The following is a 16425-nucleotide window of genomic DNA, read 5'->3' on the forward strand; positions in this document are numbered from 1 at the left end:
CATGAAACCTTGATATTATAAGGGGATAATCCAAAAAATATATTTTGTAGGGGGTAAAGCAAATTTCACTCATATTACAGGGGGGTAAAGACCCATTAACCCTTAATAATATGTCATTGTACGAAACTTATAGAAAAAATAAAATTTAAATAATTCAAGGAGGAACAACCTATAGTTGAAACTTGAAATATAAAAAAAAATCAAGAACATACTATTTTTTTAGGCAAGGACACACATAATTTATTACGTTTCTTTTTGTACAAACATAGTTCTTCCAACTTTATAACCAAAAGTCAGACAAACAAATCAATTATTAAGTATAAAGAGTGTCAATTGCTTGGAGAACTTCTAATCTCTTATAAATGTTTGGTCTATCAAACACAATTATAATATAAATCATGTATACATATAGATAAAGTATATCGATTTCTAAATTAAAATCAAAATATATATAATGCAAACATTAAAAAAAAGTATAAATAAATAAATAAATAAAAAAACAATACACTATTTGTCCATCTTACATCAAACACCACCAAATATTTAATATATAATTTGGAGCCACGACATTTTTACTACAAATACTATATATATATATATATATATATATATATATATATATATATATATATATATATATATATATATATATATATATATATATATATATATATATATATATACACTTATCTTCATGATCTCTTCAATCCATACACATTATTCTTGTTCATATCATATGAATGTATAATCTCACATGCAAAGGCAAATGCCCCCTCTCAAAATCGATAATCTATATTTCATACAATTAATCTAGAAACCCAAAATATTTAATAGCATATAAAGGCAATTGCATAATAGTACTATTACAATACAAATATATAAGCAATCACACCAAATTATATTTACATGATGATAGCAACATTTACCTGGACAAATATTAAAATAAAATATATTTGTTAAATCAATCAATCTAAATTAGTATCTACCAAACAAAAGATTCTATAGATATTCAAAGCATATGAATTAAACCTACTATACTGCAAATATCTTGAAGGCAAGTAAAGGGAGGAAACATAAATAGTTAGAGATTAGAACAATATCATCAGTTTTTTCTTGTGCACATTTAAGATCACAAACTATTACTTAATATCATGAGCAAGAAAATTAAAAAGGAACAAGATGAAAAATTAAGAAGGGTTAAGAGGTGAATGTGAATGAAAGATAAAAAAAAAAAAAAAAATATATATATATATATATATAGGTAGAGAAGAAAATCAATTCTTTCGAAATGACTCAGGTGGTGGAAAGAATTGAAAAAAAAACAAAGAAATAGAAAAACATTTATAATGTCCACCAAAAAAATAGTGGTTATATGAAATAAAATTTGTACAACTTTTCATTGTTTGAAAAAAAAATTAGATTTATTGATAATTGGACACTTCAAATTAAATTGGGTATATGAAAAGGATAATGGTGTATGAAAATATAAATGAAAATGGAATGAAAAGGTATATGAATGCTTCAAATTAAATGTGGCATATATGACAAATCATTAGAAGTGATGCTAAATAAAAAAATATCATTACTATTGTTAATTTTTTTATTATTTGTTTTTTAAAGAAAATGATTTAAAGGTTATGATTGGTTGATAGAATTAGGGTTAGGATTAGTGGTAGGAGAACTATTCAGGATTTATATATACTAGTCCCACACCCGTGCGATGCACGTGTATTATGCGGTATTTTATATTGTAATGTTGAAAAATTATTCGTATAAATTGAAACAATAAGTATTATGAAAATTATAATAATAACATCAACAACAACAAAATAATAATAATAAAAAAATGATGTAAATATAAGATAGATATTAAAGATGTGTTTATACATTTCGAAAAGATTATAATGGATCCTATTGCATCTACCAAAATAAGTTGGTAATCCATAAATTGTCATGTCGCTATGAAAACGGTTTGCGGTCATACTCATACACTGTGTATAATGAAAAGTCGTGGGTATATAAATGTAGGCATATGAAAAAGTGTATAGAGATAACAATGATGTAAGTAGAAGTGATGTGGCATTATTGAGTGATTTAATTGGATATAAGTGACTGACGTGGATTAGGGTTAGATTGGTGGTTGCACAACTATCTAGGAATTATATATATAGATGTTTATACATTTAAAAAACTTATTTATACATCACATTTGAAGTTACTTTGGTATCTTCTTCATTAACATTGATTAGCAATATCTTTAACTCATTCTTCAAAATAACTATGGAAATGATAACTTATAATTGACCATGGAAAACAATCGATGTTGAAACATAAGTTTTTATTTATATTGTAAATCTCATTGGAGGATTCTGAGTTGGATAAACTACTTCATTATCTCTTACCAAAAAACTATTGTATTATCGAATTTGACATTTATATTAATTTGAAACTTATTGGAGCAAAGATAAACCAACTTAACTCAAACTCAAATATCGAATATGATAAAAATCAAGCAGGGCATAACAATCATTAGTAAAATTTATTTTATCTTTTTTTTTACTAACATTAGAAAGTAGTCCTGACAATCGACCAACTCCTTATATTTATAAAGATTGGACAAAAGATTATTAGCAAAAACAATAACTTTTTTGAAAAAAAAGACAATAAAATACACAAAATAATAAAATGAACAAAAAAATTTAAAATGAATAATAACCCAAAATAATAATAATAATAATAATAATAATTACAATTAGTACCCCACATTAAATGGATGTAAGTGGATGATGTGGCTAAATGAAAAGTTTTCATTAGTTTGTGGATTAGGGTTTAGATAGGCAATTCCACAACTATCTAGAATTTATATATATATATATATATATATATATATATATATATATATATATATATATATATATATATATATATATATATAAAATCCCTTATCTGTGCGATGCACGGGTGTGAACACTGTTTTATACTAAATTAGACACTTGTTATATCAATGAATAGATTAAATTTTATTTTGGTTTGTAAATGAGCATGAGAAAACTAAATTTTTTTCTATAATAATGAAAAAAGTAAGGTAAATATTTCTAAATTGATATAATATATATACACTTGCCTATATATGTGTCTTGAGAAATGGATTTGTGGAGATGAAAACCATCACAACATTTCACCGAAAAAATGATGAATATTTATGCACCGTTTATATAGCCATATAGGTATAGAGTGCATAGGAATAATTTAAAAAAGAAACTGATCAATTTAATAAAATATAAAGGATTTTTAATTCATTAACTATGGAACATGCATGATGTAAATGGATGGATTTTTTTTGCAACCGATGAAATATATGGTGAGTAAGTAGTAAAGTGTGGCTCTTTAGTATAAGTTCCTCATGTATCACTACAAGAAAATACGGGATTAGCTACGATCGCTTTTTTAGGTAATCCGTAGCTAATCTCTAGTAAAACAGAGTTAGCTACAGATTTGTTGTGAATTAGCTGTCATATAGGGCGTAGCATGGATTGGGTGGCAAATCACCTATCAAAAAATTTCCTAGCTAATTTGCAACTAATATACAGTAAATCCTAGCTAGTTCCCAATTAATACCTAGTTAAATAACGTTCAAAAGTTTGTGTTTCCTAACTAAATCGCTAGGATATTGTCATAACAATTTGGCAATAAAATGGCTATATCCTAGCGATTTCGCAGCTATATCCAAGCCATTTAGATTTTTTTTATAATTATAAAATGGCTTTCTAATCAAAACTGATTAGGCTAAATTGTAATTAACTATTCAAGCAGATATGATGCAAATGATGCAAAACACAATTTATTTCCTTTATAATATTAATATTATAGAAACCTAGGAACTTAGAATTTTAGAATTTCGGCAACAGGATCAGTAACTCAAGAAACCACTACTTATCTAACTCTGATGTACTGTAGCAGCTAACAAGTTCAATTTCACTACAAAATGCAATATGCATGTATAAATAAAAACCTACAAGTAAAAATACAATTAAAAAACAGATTATATGGCAAAGTACCTTCATAGTGCAATCTCAATATGCATATGCATAAATAAAAACCTACAAGTGAAAATACAATTAAAAAATAGATTATATGGCAAAGTATAAAGGCATTACTTGAGACTGCATTGTGAAGGGAGGCTACCAAATAGTTGAAAGGAAGATTCAGGCAACCATTCATATTTCATGGGAGTACGATAATATACCATCCATAGAGTAGTATCTATGTATTGTATAGAGGCTGTTTTAGAAGATTTTCTCACCTTGAAATAAAAGACATGGTAGCTAGTAAAGTAGTTGCTGATGGGAAAGCATATGAAGATGATTCATTGTAGCTCTATGCACTACAGTTTCTTTAGCTATGCCAAAGCCATTGTGGAGTCCCAAAGTTAGCAGCTTCCTTGCATTTAAACACATGAGAATTATATTGAAGATTGAAAGGGAGGTAAACCTCACAGGACAGTATAACACAATAAAAATAGTGACCTTCTAAGATAAATTATTCAACTTCCGATAAGATAACCATTCCTTCATTTTTTACATTTGGTCAATTAATATTAATATTAAATTACAAAAACAGTTAATACAACAGAATATTTACTCCTGTGCTAGCAAGGAAACTAATGAGAAAGATGCATTGAATCATCTACTGTTTATTTTCTGAACCAAAGTTCTCAATGTTCTTGTTACTTGCACCTTACCTGTTTGTTTCTTACATCACACGGTGCAAATGAACTTCCATAAGCATCGGCTCATATTATCCAACCTGCTAATAGAAAAAAAAATCACAGGTAACCAATTAATTCAATCATAAGAATGAAGAAAAACATTCAATTCTAATAGGTTTTTTGTTATATAGCACTATAGCAGTTGGTTCTATCAAACACATACTTATTCAAGAATCCTCTTATTTCTAAGACAGTGTATCTCAAATTGTTAATTCTCAACTGCTATGAAATTATCAATTTAATTAAAAACTAATATGTATATGATCAAATGGTATTAGAGGACAAACTCTTGAATGAAAATTCCTCCTTGTTAAAAGAATCAGTCTCAACTATAAGCTCTAAACTTCATTGTATTTGATTAAACAATCATACATCCGCGAACCAAGAAATTCTGCAACCTCAGGATGTTTCACCTGTAAACAAAAAATGGCAACAAATGAAATATAAGAAAATAACATCACCAGTGAGAGAAAAAACTTCAATGTGAAATGAAGAACTTATACTAATAGCAATTCAAGATCACAATTAGCAAAATTCCATTTCAAAGTGAGTAGTAAAACAGCTTCAATGTGATATGATGCAAATGATGTAAAACACACTTTATTTCCACCAATGCTGTTAATCTAATGCTGTGTGATATTGTGGACTTCACACTTTCACATAAGTCACAGTGTCTCACACCACCAAATTCAAAAAGTTGAACGAGATCCTTGTTTCTTGATTTAATGACTTCTTTCTGGAATGCATAAAAAGAAAATCTATAACTCGTAAGTTCAACAGATATCACAATAAAAATCGGGTGAAAAATGTTTATTCTAACAACCTTCATAAAGAAATAATGTGGATTTGTGTCATTATTGAAGAGTTCCAAGTCTTCATTCATTCGTGCAAGTTCAGCCTGTTGAACATTCATTCGTGAAGTGTATAATACAAAATAATGGTTTCAGCAAACCTGCAATATAAGGAGAAAGAATTTTAGATCAAATAACGTGACTATATAAGATGAAAGAGAGTAAAAACGGATAGTCCGTTCATGGACTTACCGGCATCTGGATAGTCCATTCATGGACTTGACCACTGAGGTCAAGTTTGGTCAGAGGAATGGTGATTTGTGATTAGAGGCATTCATTTTGATTTTTGAGCAATTAATTTAGTATTATTAATACCTAAAATATCTGGGTGTTGTTTGTCCCCTGCGTAGTAAAAATAAAATGCAGAGTAAGACAATATAGTAATTCTTAGAAAGAGACAACCTACATCTACTCAAGATAATAAACATACGTAAACACTTAGAAAACTTAAAAAGCTAACCGTTTGATCATAAGCATTTATACCTTCAATGTCTAATAGCAGAAGACTGTACAATATTCCATCAAGAGCAGTCCTCTTAATAAGTGAGCTCCACAACCAAAGACCTTTAGTACAGGGTCGAAGTGTAGATGCTACCTTGGAATCCACTACTCCATCCTAAGAGCTACAATACGAAAACACATAGGCCGCATATTAATCAGGGTTAAATAAGTTTGTTTTTATCCACCTCAAGTTAGGAAAAGTTCCACAAATATGCAAATGGAAAAGAGAGAGAATGAGAAACATCAATGTATAAATTCAAGCTAATTCACCATGTCTAATAATTTGATGTTTAAACTATCCATACAATCCATCAAAGATAAATAATCCCTTCAAAATAAGTAAAGCTATGAAGTAGTTTGCAATTGCAATGAAGACTTGATAGAAGAAGTGTTATTTGGAACGCTGAAAGTTATACATTGGATAGCTATATATATACTGTCATAACTGCACAAATATATTTATACTAAGGGTCTGTTTGGTAAAAATAAGCTATAAGCTAGCTGATAGCTGATAAGCTAGCTGCTAGCTGAAAAGCTAGCTTATAGCTGAAAGCTGAAAAGCTAGCTTATTGAAATCAAAGTGTTTGGTAAAATTAGCTTTTAAAGTGGTTATTAAATATAAAATTACATAATTGATAGTGGGTAGTTTATTTTTTAGAGTGGGTAGTTATTAAATTAAAGGGTAAAAATGGAATAACGTGTAAAAAGCTATAAGCTATAAGCTCAAATGCTACTTGAAATAGCATCTGAAAAAAAGCTATAAGCTAGTACAAAAAGCTTGTTACCAAACACCTCTAATTTTTTGAAACAAGCTTATAAGCTCATATAATAAGCTATAAGCTAGCTTATTTGTGTTACCAAACAGAGCCTAAGACATACATTCCTCTAAGCTATGTAAGACTTTAGTCTAACTATCAATTCATTTTTTATTAAAAGACAAAGCTGCTAAGGTTGATATGAATAATCTATAAATTAAGTTTAATTGGTTAACTTACAAATCACCTACACTAGAAAAAGGACGATAACATATAAAGGGGACAACGACTCATTGCTCTGCCCAATCAGAAGTCAGCAAGCAATATACAGAGGAAATTATTGTCTCACAACAAATTTTGTCAGTAAGAATAAGAATCGTGTATCATCTAAATACATGCCATTTGAAATGTGACTTATAGAATCAATCAAATAAGTATCATCTAATTCTATATCATACAGTAAAGTAAATTTGGTGAACAAATTGAATAACCTGAATTCAATTTGTGCAAAACCTAATATATTTAAGCCTAATATGCAAAATAAACACAAATTCACAGCATTCAAATCAAATCCAGAGTTCAATTAGTGAACACAAACTAAATCAGAGAAAAGAAGCATAAAAAATGCCAAAGAAATAATCTGAATTAGAGTTTTGAAATTCAATTTCATACAGTAAAGTAAATTTGGTGAACAAATTCAATAACTTAAATTCAATTTGTGCAAAACCTAATGAATTTAAGCCTAATATGCAAAATAAACACAAATTCACAGCATTCAAATCAAATCCAGAGTTCAATTAGTGAACACAAACTAAATCAGAGAAAAGAAGCATAAAAAATGCCAAAGAAATAATCTGAATTAGAGTTTTGAAATTCAATTTCATACAGTAAAGTAAATTTGGTGAACAAATTCAATAACTTGAATTCAATTTGTGCAAAACCTAATGAATTCAATTTGTGCAAAACCTAATGAATTTAAGCCTAATATGCAAAATAAACACAAATTCACAGCATTCAAATCAAATCAGGAGCTCAATTAGTGAACACAAACTTAATCGGAGAAAAGAAGCATAAACAATGCTAAAGAAATAATCTGAATTAGAGTTTTGAAATTTAACTTACGCAGAAGTAATCTGAAACGAGCACAACATCAAATTTCAACTAAGAATAACAATCGCGAGAGGATCGAGTCTATGTTGGAGTGATATGTGTTCGAGGATCAAGAGCAAGATCGGACGGAAAGTGAGATCGGAGCAAAATCAGAGGGAGAGTTAGATCGGAGCAAGATCGCGGCGGAGCAAGATCGAAGGAGAGAGGGGTTTCACGATACGTGTTATGAGATTTTGTTTTATTGACAGTCAACAAATTAATAGTAGCAATAAAAAAGAATAGTAAAAAATAAATAAAATAATAATAATACTGTGATTTGTTAAAAAAGTAATATAAGATTAATTTCAGTCAAATGGTTGTTAATATACTTGAATTTAACTAGAAACACTATTTGTAGCAAATTAATGGTAGCAAATCACGTTTTTTCTTGTAGTGTATTAATGTGGACGATATGAAAAATCATCTATATAAATGTAGGTATATGAAAAGTAGATAGAGTCTAGAGATGATAATGATGTAAATTAAAGAGGAGTGATGTGGCATTGTAAGTGGCTGACGTGGCTAAATGGAAAAAAATCATTGGCTTAAATGGATTAGGGTTTACATAAATAGTAGAAGAACTATCTAGGAATTATATATATATATATATATATATATATATATATATAGAGAGAGAGAGAGAGAGAGAGAGAGAGAGAGAGAGAAATTTTCGCGTAACGTATGCGTTTGATTCATAAAACAGCAAGAACCGAACATGACAGAACAAGATAATACATGACAGGACAAAAATGTACCGGAGAGATATAAGACGATAATATTTTTATATTCGAAAATAAAATGGATATTTTCTTAATTTTTATAGTTGTACTGTGGACAAAAAGTTGTCATGTGATTTAGTGAGGACAAAAAATCTTGTTTTTGTTCTGTTCTTTGCTACCTAATTTGTCTAGTCTCATAACCAGTTTCAAATCAAACAGACAATTTAGTTCTCATTATCTTAATATTTACAAGGTAAGACAATTTTTTATGGTAAGACGATATTGTCGTAAATATTTAGAAATAAATATTAATACTACATTATAGAATTTTTTTGATCAGCTACATTATAGAATTTAATTTCAACTTACACATTTTATTTATTAAGATAATGCAATAAATATTAACAGAGTAAATTATAATAGCTTAAATATTGTATAGTAAAAAATTAGTCTCATTACAAAATTACTCGCCAGTGCAATATCGTTGTCCCGTGTATGATAATTATATATTGTAATATTTATTACTATTTATCGCCAGTGCAATATCATTTTAATAGTAGCAAATTTTCATATACGTGTCGTACAAAACATAAAAGTAAAAAAAAAATTACTATTTATTAAAGCTCATTATAGATTTTTAAGATACAATAAAAAAATGACACGAGTTAAAATTTTCGGACTATAATTCATAGGAACTGACCCTTATTATATCTACCTAGAGTGAGGTAATATTACTTGAGATAATATGCTTGAAAACTATTTTTGTATAATTTTGAAACAGAGGGAGTAGTAATATCAATTCTTACTACATCGTGTAGATTGTATTTTTTTTCTTTGTCCTTTTTTATAAGATCTCTTTCAAAGAACAACCAAAGACATATTAATATATGAGTATAAATATAGATCCACGTAAAAATTATAAGAAAATAGACACACATATTAATATATAAGTAGAAATATAGGTCCACATTAATATATGAGTAGAAATATAGATCCACGTAAAATTATAAAAAAAATAGACACACATATTAATATATAAGTAGAAATATAGGTCTCTAGAAATTACTACTTTCATCCCTCTTGAGATTTTTTATTAGTAAATTTTTAGAAATTATAAAAAAAAATAGACACGCGTATAAATATATTATTTAAAATATAGGTTCCCATAGAAATATAGGTCTCCGGTGAAGTTATAGAAAATAAACATTTTTTTTGTTGATATTGGTAGAAAATGGATTGTGATTTTGTGATGGGATTGAGTATTTCTTTTAAAGGCCTCTCTCATTATAATCATCACTGTAATAATCAAAAAAAGTAGACACTTGCATTAATATATGAGTAAAAATACAAAAATTATAAAAAAAATATATACGAGTTAAAAAATATATATTACTAAAATAAAGAAATATATATAAAGTAATTTTGGTATGAAATACTTGCAATGCCCTTAAAATAAGAAGGTGCCAAAATTTGATGGATTTTGAAGGGGGTAAGCTTGAAAATTTATATGTATCTTCTTTTCCTATGTTTATATGAATGATTTTTTTTGATAAATTAAGGTATTCTCTACACGCATCTGTAAAAAATAATCTATTGAGAGAACTAAAATTCATTTAAGGATCGACCTCTTCCAACATTTTTTTGCCTTCACATTTATTCTATATATTTTTATTTTCTATTTTTAAATATTCTTTAATTTGGTATAAATATCTCAACAAACATTTTATTTTTCTTTCTATTGTTTCAAACCTTAATTTATTTTATTTTTGATAAATTATTTCAACAAACTACATGTATTACTTTCATCATATCCCCTTAATATTCATTTAAGCTTTTGATTATTTTTTGGTGGAATTAATTTTTAAGTTTTTATAATGTTGTCTAATTTTATTTTATCATAATTTATTTCAATAACCTGTTTATTTTTATTATTTTTTGAATTCTCAATATTTTTGTCGTTCACATTTATTTTCATACTTTTTATTTTACATTAAATGATCCTTTTGTGTGCAGGATATTTTTTTTTTGATAAACAAACAATATATTATAAAGGAGTACAAAGGGGTACTCAATCCCTCACAATATAAAGCATATTATAGTATGCTTTGAAGACAAAAATCGACTAAAAATGATCCTTTTGTGTGCAGGATATGATCCAACCTAAAATCGACTAAAAATTATATTAAATCATCGAAAGATTATTGAGAATGTACAATCCAACTTAAAACTGACCTAATAGTCCATTAATATGTTGGAAGACTCGTATAATGGTACAATCTAACCTAAAACCGCTAAATAGTCAATTAATTAATGGAAAGACTCTTATATAATTACAATCTAACCTAAAATCGCTAAATACTCGTAGTACTTTAGTTGACCAAAAGACTATTTAAAAGGTAAAATCCAAGTTAAATAGAACTAAGAAGTTCATTAATTGATCGAAAGACTCTTGTGAAGATACAATTTAACCTACGAAATGACTTAAGCAATCTTATTTACAATTATTTTTTAATATTCAATTGTATCGTTATTTATTTTTATGCTTAAATGAATTTTTTTTTGGTAAATCAAGGTATTCTCCGCCTAATCGTCTACAACCGTAAAGATTAATACATTGAGATAACTATGGTTCATTTAAAGACCGACCTCTCACGAAGACACATGTTGAAGACACATGTTAAAGTATTTAAAAATATATATTTTATATTAAATAATACAAAATATTTAACATTTTAAAAAATACACAAGTTTATAAAAATTCTACTACATTTTACTCCTTAAGAACATTTATAGTGGAGCTACTCATTTTTTAGTATTTATCTGGGTTTCTTGTCAATACATCACTCATTTTATAATTTTTTAATAATAGTACTTCATAAACACTCAATCTCTCAAACTCATCACATCTTAAAAAAATTTAAATTAGTTTCACTAATAACTCTACATCTCGCAAATAATTTTACGTCATTATAAATGGGTCTCACCGAAATTTATATGTACTAATGCTTGTTTAAGAAGCAGTGTCTATTAAGTACACAAATGTATTTTGCTCCAATAAAAACACCTTTAAATACTACAATACTACTCCAGCGTCTTTTGTAAGCAAAAATTCTTTTTTGCACACTTATTAAGAGTACCATTTTTATCTTAATTTTATGTGATATTTCTATTGAAATTCCTAAAATGACCTTACAATATATTAAATATGCATCGAGATTCTACAATCATGTTAAAAACTAGAACAATTAATAAGGGTACTTTTGGAAGAATAACATTAAATGAGATTGATTTTTGTAACTTTTGCTTATATTTGAGGCCAAAATATTTTGTTGACTTTTGTTTATAAATAAGGCCGGAGGGAGTAGTATTTATAAAATAAGGTTTAACTACACATTTGATCTTTACGTTTATTTTAGATTTTAATTTGGTCCCTTAAGTTTTTACTGTTTGTATTAGTTAGTCTTTTCCGTCAGTTTTGTCACAAGTGGTAACCAGTTTGCATACGTGGACATACAAGTGGACACTTGGACACACTGACACGTGTATAGTTCTAACGGTGTTAGTGACAAAATTAACGGAAATGATTAAATTGAAACCTAATGAAAACGTAAGGAATCATATTGATACTTTTTAAACGTAAAGTACCAAATTTTATTTTTGACACAATCATAAGGGATCAAATTAAAACTTAAAATAAATGTAACAGACCAAATTTATACTTAAGTCAAAAAATAAATACCCACCATAATTGTACAAAAAAAAAAAAAAAAAAACCCACCATAATTTTCCTTCATTTTAAATTTTTAATTAATGGGTGAGCAGGTGAGAGAGTCTGCAGAGAGAGAGGTTGGAGGCGCTGACAGGATGGGACAAAGCAAAGAGAGAGTGAAAATAGATTTTATTTGGTGTTTGAAGTCTATGATAATCATATGCACATGTTTCATCCAATGGTTATAATTGAAAAGGAAAATGTGAAAATTAGTGGTCCATCATGGACCATTTGCTTAACTAGTCCATGGAAGCATTGGCCTACAAAACATGCTAGAACCAAATTAAGGGTAATTTTGAATTTTTGGGGGTCTGGAAGCAACTCAGGGAGCTAGAAGAGCAATTTTCTTATTCAAATAAATGTTTTGGGCCTAAGCCCACTACGCTTTTGGGTTTAAGTTCTGTTTACATGCTTGCATTCTTCGGGGGAGGGGTGGGGTAATGAGGTTTAAACTTCTTTTTTTTTTTAAACATGGAAAATAAAATTTTAAAAATGTAAACAAACAAAATAAATTAATGTATTATTTTAATTTTTAATAGTGTGAAATATTTTTTATATAATTTTTTGTGTAATAATATTTTTTGGGTCAGGTAGTTTAATGGCTAAAATTATGAATATGTGAAATGTCTGAAATTCAAACCTCAGCTTCTGCTTATAAAAAGTGACGTCCCTATCAACTATGTTTCTTAGATTTAAATAAGGGTCATGTTAACTTGTGCCCTAAGGTCACATGTTAAGCTACCTAAAAATAGAAATATATAGCATTTAATGATACAAAGAATTTAATGCTTAGATAATAGAACATTGAAGACCCACTTTGGTTAGTCCGGTGGTATTGACTTGAGACTTGGGATTGTGCCCCTCCTTAAGGTCTCAGGTTCTATTCTCTCTAGTGCTAATTTGAGTGGGTTAATTTAACTTCTTCATGTTAGCATTAGCTGGCAACAATCTCGTTCGTTGTGGCTTAAGGAATGGGATGCAAATTCTAAGTATTTTCATTCAGCTCTGGCGAGTCGTCGTTGAAGGAATGCTTTGTCTGTCATTCAAGTTGATGGGGTAACGTTGGAGGCTGTTAATCCTATTAGGCAGGCGGTGTTTTCGCATTTTGAGTCTCATTTTCAGGCTCCTAATGTGGATAGGCCTGGGGTTGACGACCTTCAGTTCAAGAGGTTAGATCTGATGGAGATTGGAGGCTTAACCAAACCTTTTTCGGAGACTGAAGTGAAGCTAACTGTGTGGGATTGTGATAGTTATAAAAGCCCAGGCTCTGATGGAATTAATTTCGGCTTTATTAAAGATTTCTGGGTTGAGCTTCGAGGCGACATGATGCACTTTATTTTTTATTTCCATCGGAATGGCAGGTTGACGAAAGGTATTAACTCGACTTTCATTGCTCTGATCCCCAAAACGGATAGTCCTCAGAGGCTGAATGACTTTCGCCCTATATCGCTTGTCGGAAGCCTCTATAAAATTTTGGCGAAGGTTTTAGCTAATAGGTTGCATCAAGTGATTGGTAGTGTTATCTCTGAGTCTCGGACTGCGTTTGTAAAGAACAGACAAATTCTTGATGGTATTCTCATTGCTAACGAGGTAGTGGATGAGGCGCGAAAGTCTAAAAAGGATCTTTTGTTGTTCAAGGTTGATTTTGAGAAAGCTTATGATTCGGTGGATTGGGGGTATCTTGATGCTGTTATGGGGAGAATGTCATTTCCGACTTTGTGGAGGAAGTGAATTAGAGAGTGTGTTTGTACGGCTACGGCTTCAGTGCTAGTTAATGGCAGTCCGACTAATGAATTCCCTCTTCGGCGAGGGCTTAGGCAGGGTGATCCGCTTTCTCCTTTCCTTTTTCTTCTGGCGGCTGAGGGCCTTAATGTGCTTATGGAAGCTGTGGTGGCGCGTAATTTATTTACAGGTTATAGTATTGGTGGACAGGGGTCGGTCTCGGTGTCGCACCTTCAATTTTCTGATGATACTCTCTTGATGGGGGTAAAAAGTTAGGCAAATGTGCGGCCTTTGCGGGCTGTTTTAGTGCTTTTTGAGACTATGTCTGGCTTGAAGGTTAATTTTAATAAGGTTTAACTACACATTTGGTCCCTTACGTTTATTTTAGGTTTCAATTTGGTCCCTATACGTTTAAAAAGTATCAATTTGGTCCCTTACGTTTATTTTAAGTTTCAAGTTAGTCCTTTCCGTTAGTTTTGTCACTAACACCGTTTGAATAGTACACGTGTCAGCGTGTCCAAGTGCCACGTGTTAGTCCACGTATGCAAATTGACTGCCACATGTGACAAAATTGATGGAAAGGACCAATTTGAAACCTAAAATAAACGTAAGGGACCAAATTGATACTTTTTAAACGTAAGGGACCAAATTGAAACCTAAAATAAACGTAAGGGACCAAATGTATAGTTAAGCCTTTTAATAAAAGTATGCTGGTTGGCGTTAATATCCCTGAGTCCTGGTTATGCGAAGCTGCGTGTACTCTGTGTTGTAAAGTGGGAAAGATTCCTTTCCTTTATCTGGGTCTTTAGATTGGGGGTGATCCGCGACGTTTGGTGTTTTGGGAACCAATGTTAAATTATTTAAAGAACAGATTGTCTGGGTGGAAGAGTCGCTTTTTGTCTTTTGGTGGTCGTCTGGTTCTGTTAAAGTCTGTCTTGACCTCTTTTCCTGTCTACGCCCTTTCTTTCTTCAAAGCTCCCTCATGTATTATTTCCTCTATTGAATCTCTTTTCATTAAATTTTTTTAGGGGGGTTGTGAGGATTCTAGAAAAATTTCTTGGGTTAGTTGGAAATTTGTCTGTTTGCGTAAGGAGTATGGAGGTTTAGGGGTTAGACAGTTGCGTGAGTTCAACATAGCGTTGTTGGGGAAGTGGTGTTGGAGGATGCTGGTGGATAGAGAGGGGTTGTGGTTTAGAGTGATGGTAGCTAGGTGTGGGCTTGAGGGAGGTAGTCTTCGGGCGGGCGGTCAGAGAGGGTCGGTGTGGTGGAGGGAGCTAGTGCGTATTAGGGAGGGTGTTGGTGAGCCAGGAGGCAGTTGGTTTAGGGAGCATGTTTCGAGGAGGGTGGGGGATGGGTCGGATACTCTTTTTTGGACCGATCTGTGGTTGGATGAGATTTCGTTGAGGGAGCGGTTTGGGCACCCTTTTGAGTTGACTGTGACCAAATCTCGTTCGGTCACAGAGATGTTTGCTTTAGGTTGGGGGGCAGGTGGGGGGCGTGGGAGTGGCGGAGGCGACTGTGGGTGTGGGAGGAGGAGATGTTGGGGGAGTGTCAATCTTTACTTCTTGACATTTCTTTGCAGGATCAGGCTACTAACAGGTGGCAGTGGAGCCTTGACCCTGACACAGGTTATACAGTTGGGGGAGTTTATCAGTTTCTGACGTCTCAGGATTCAGTTACTTTGGATGATGCGGATAACCTTATTTGGCATTCTCAGGTTCCTTTGAAGGTTTCCATCTTCGCGTGGCGTTTATTGCGGGACAGGTTGCCCACGAGAGCAAACCTGGTTACTCGTGGCGTTTTGTCTACTACGGTTGCCACTTGTGTTTTTGGATGTGGAGCGGTTGAGTCGGCTCATCATTTATTTCTCTCATGTAGTATTGCTGGATCGCTTTGGGATTTAGTTCGTGCATGGGTTGACATTTCCTTGATGGATTCTACTTCTCTGCGTGATCATTTTGTTCAGTTTACGGCCTCATCAGGTGGATCTCAAGCGAGACGGTCCTTTTTGCAGCTTGTGTGGCTCGCTTGTGTTTGGGTGATATGGACAGAGAGAAATCATCGGTTGTTCAAAGGCTCAACGGGCACACCTCATATTTTATTTGACAAGATCAAGTTTTTCTCTTTCCGGTTGTTGAAGACGACGAACATCACGTTAGCTTTAAACTACCATAGCTGATGGTATAATCCA

General features: G+C 30.9%; 1 long non-coding RNA gene across 5 annotated transcripts; it reads right to left on the bottom strand.

Annotated features, from left to right (window-relative positions):
* Positions 1-3697: 3697 nt before the first annotated feature.
* Positions 3698-8414, bottom strand: LOC123897060. 5 transcript variants are annotated; one of them, XR_006804773.1, is made up of 9 exons: positions 7998-8414; positions 6103-6242; positions 5812-5961; positions 5592-5666; positions 5272-5504; positions 5056-5181; positions 4742-4806; positions 4304-4440; positions 3698-4100 (listed from the first exon to the last, which is right to left on the bottom strand). It is a non-coding gene; the product is annotated as an uncharacterized LOC123897060 (long non-coding RNA). The 5 variants fall into 5 exon arrangements; XR_006804771.1 differs by lacking the exons at positions 3698-4100; positions 4304-4440 and having other exon boundaries at positions 4493-4809; XR_006804774.1 differs by lacking the exons at positions 3698-4100; positions 4304-4440 and having other exon boundaries at positions 4496-4806; positions 5935-5961.
* Positions 8415-16425: the final 8011 nt, after the last annotated feature.

Source organism: Trifolium pratense, linkage group LG7 (assembly GCF_020283565.1).
Source record: "Trifolium pratense cultivar HEN17-A07 linkage group LG7, ARS_RC_1.1, whole genome shotgun sequence".
Lineage (NCBI taxonomy): Eukaryota > Viridiplantae > Streptophyta > Magnoliopsida > Fabales > Fabaceae > Trifolium > Trifolium pratense.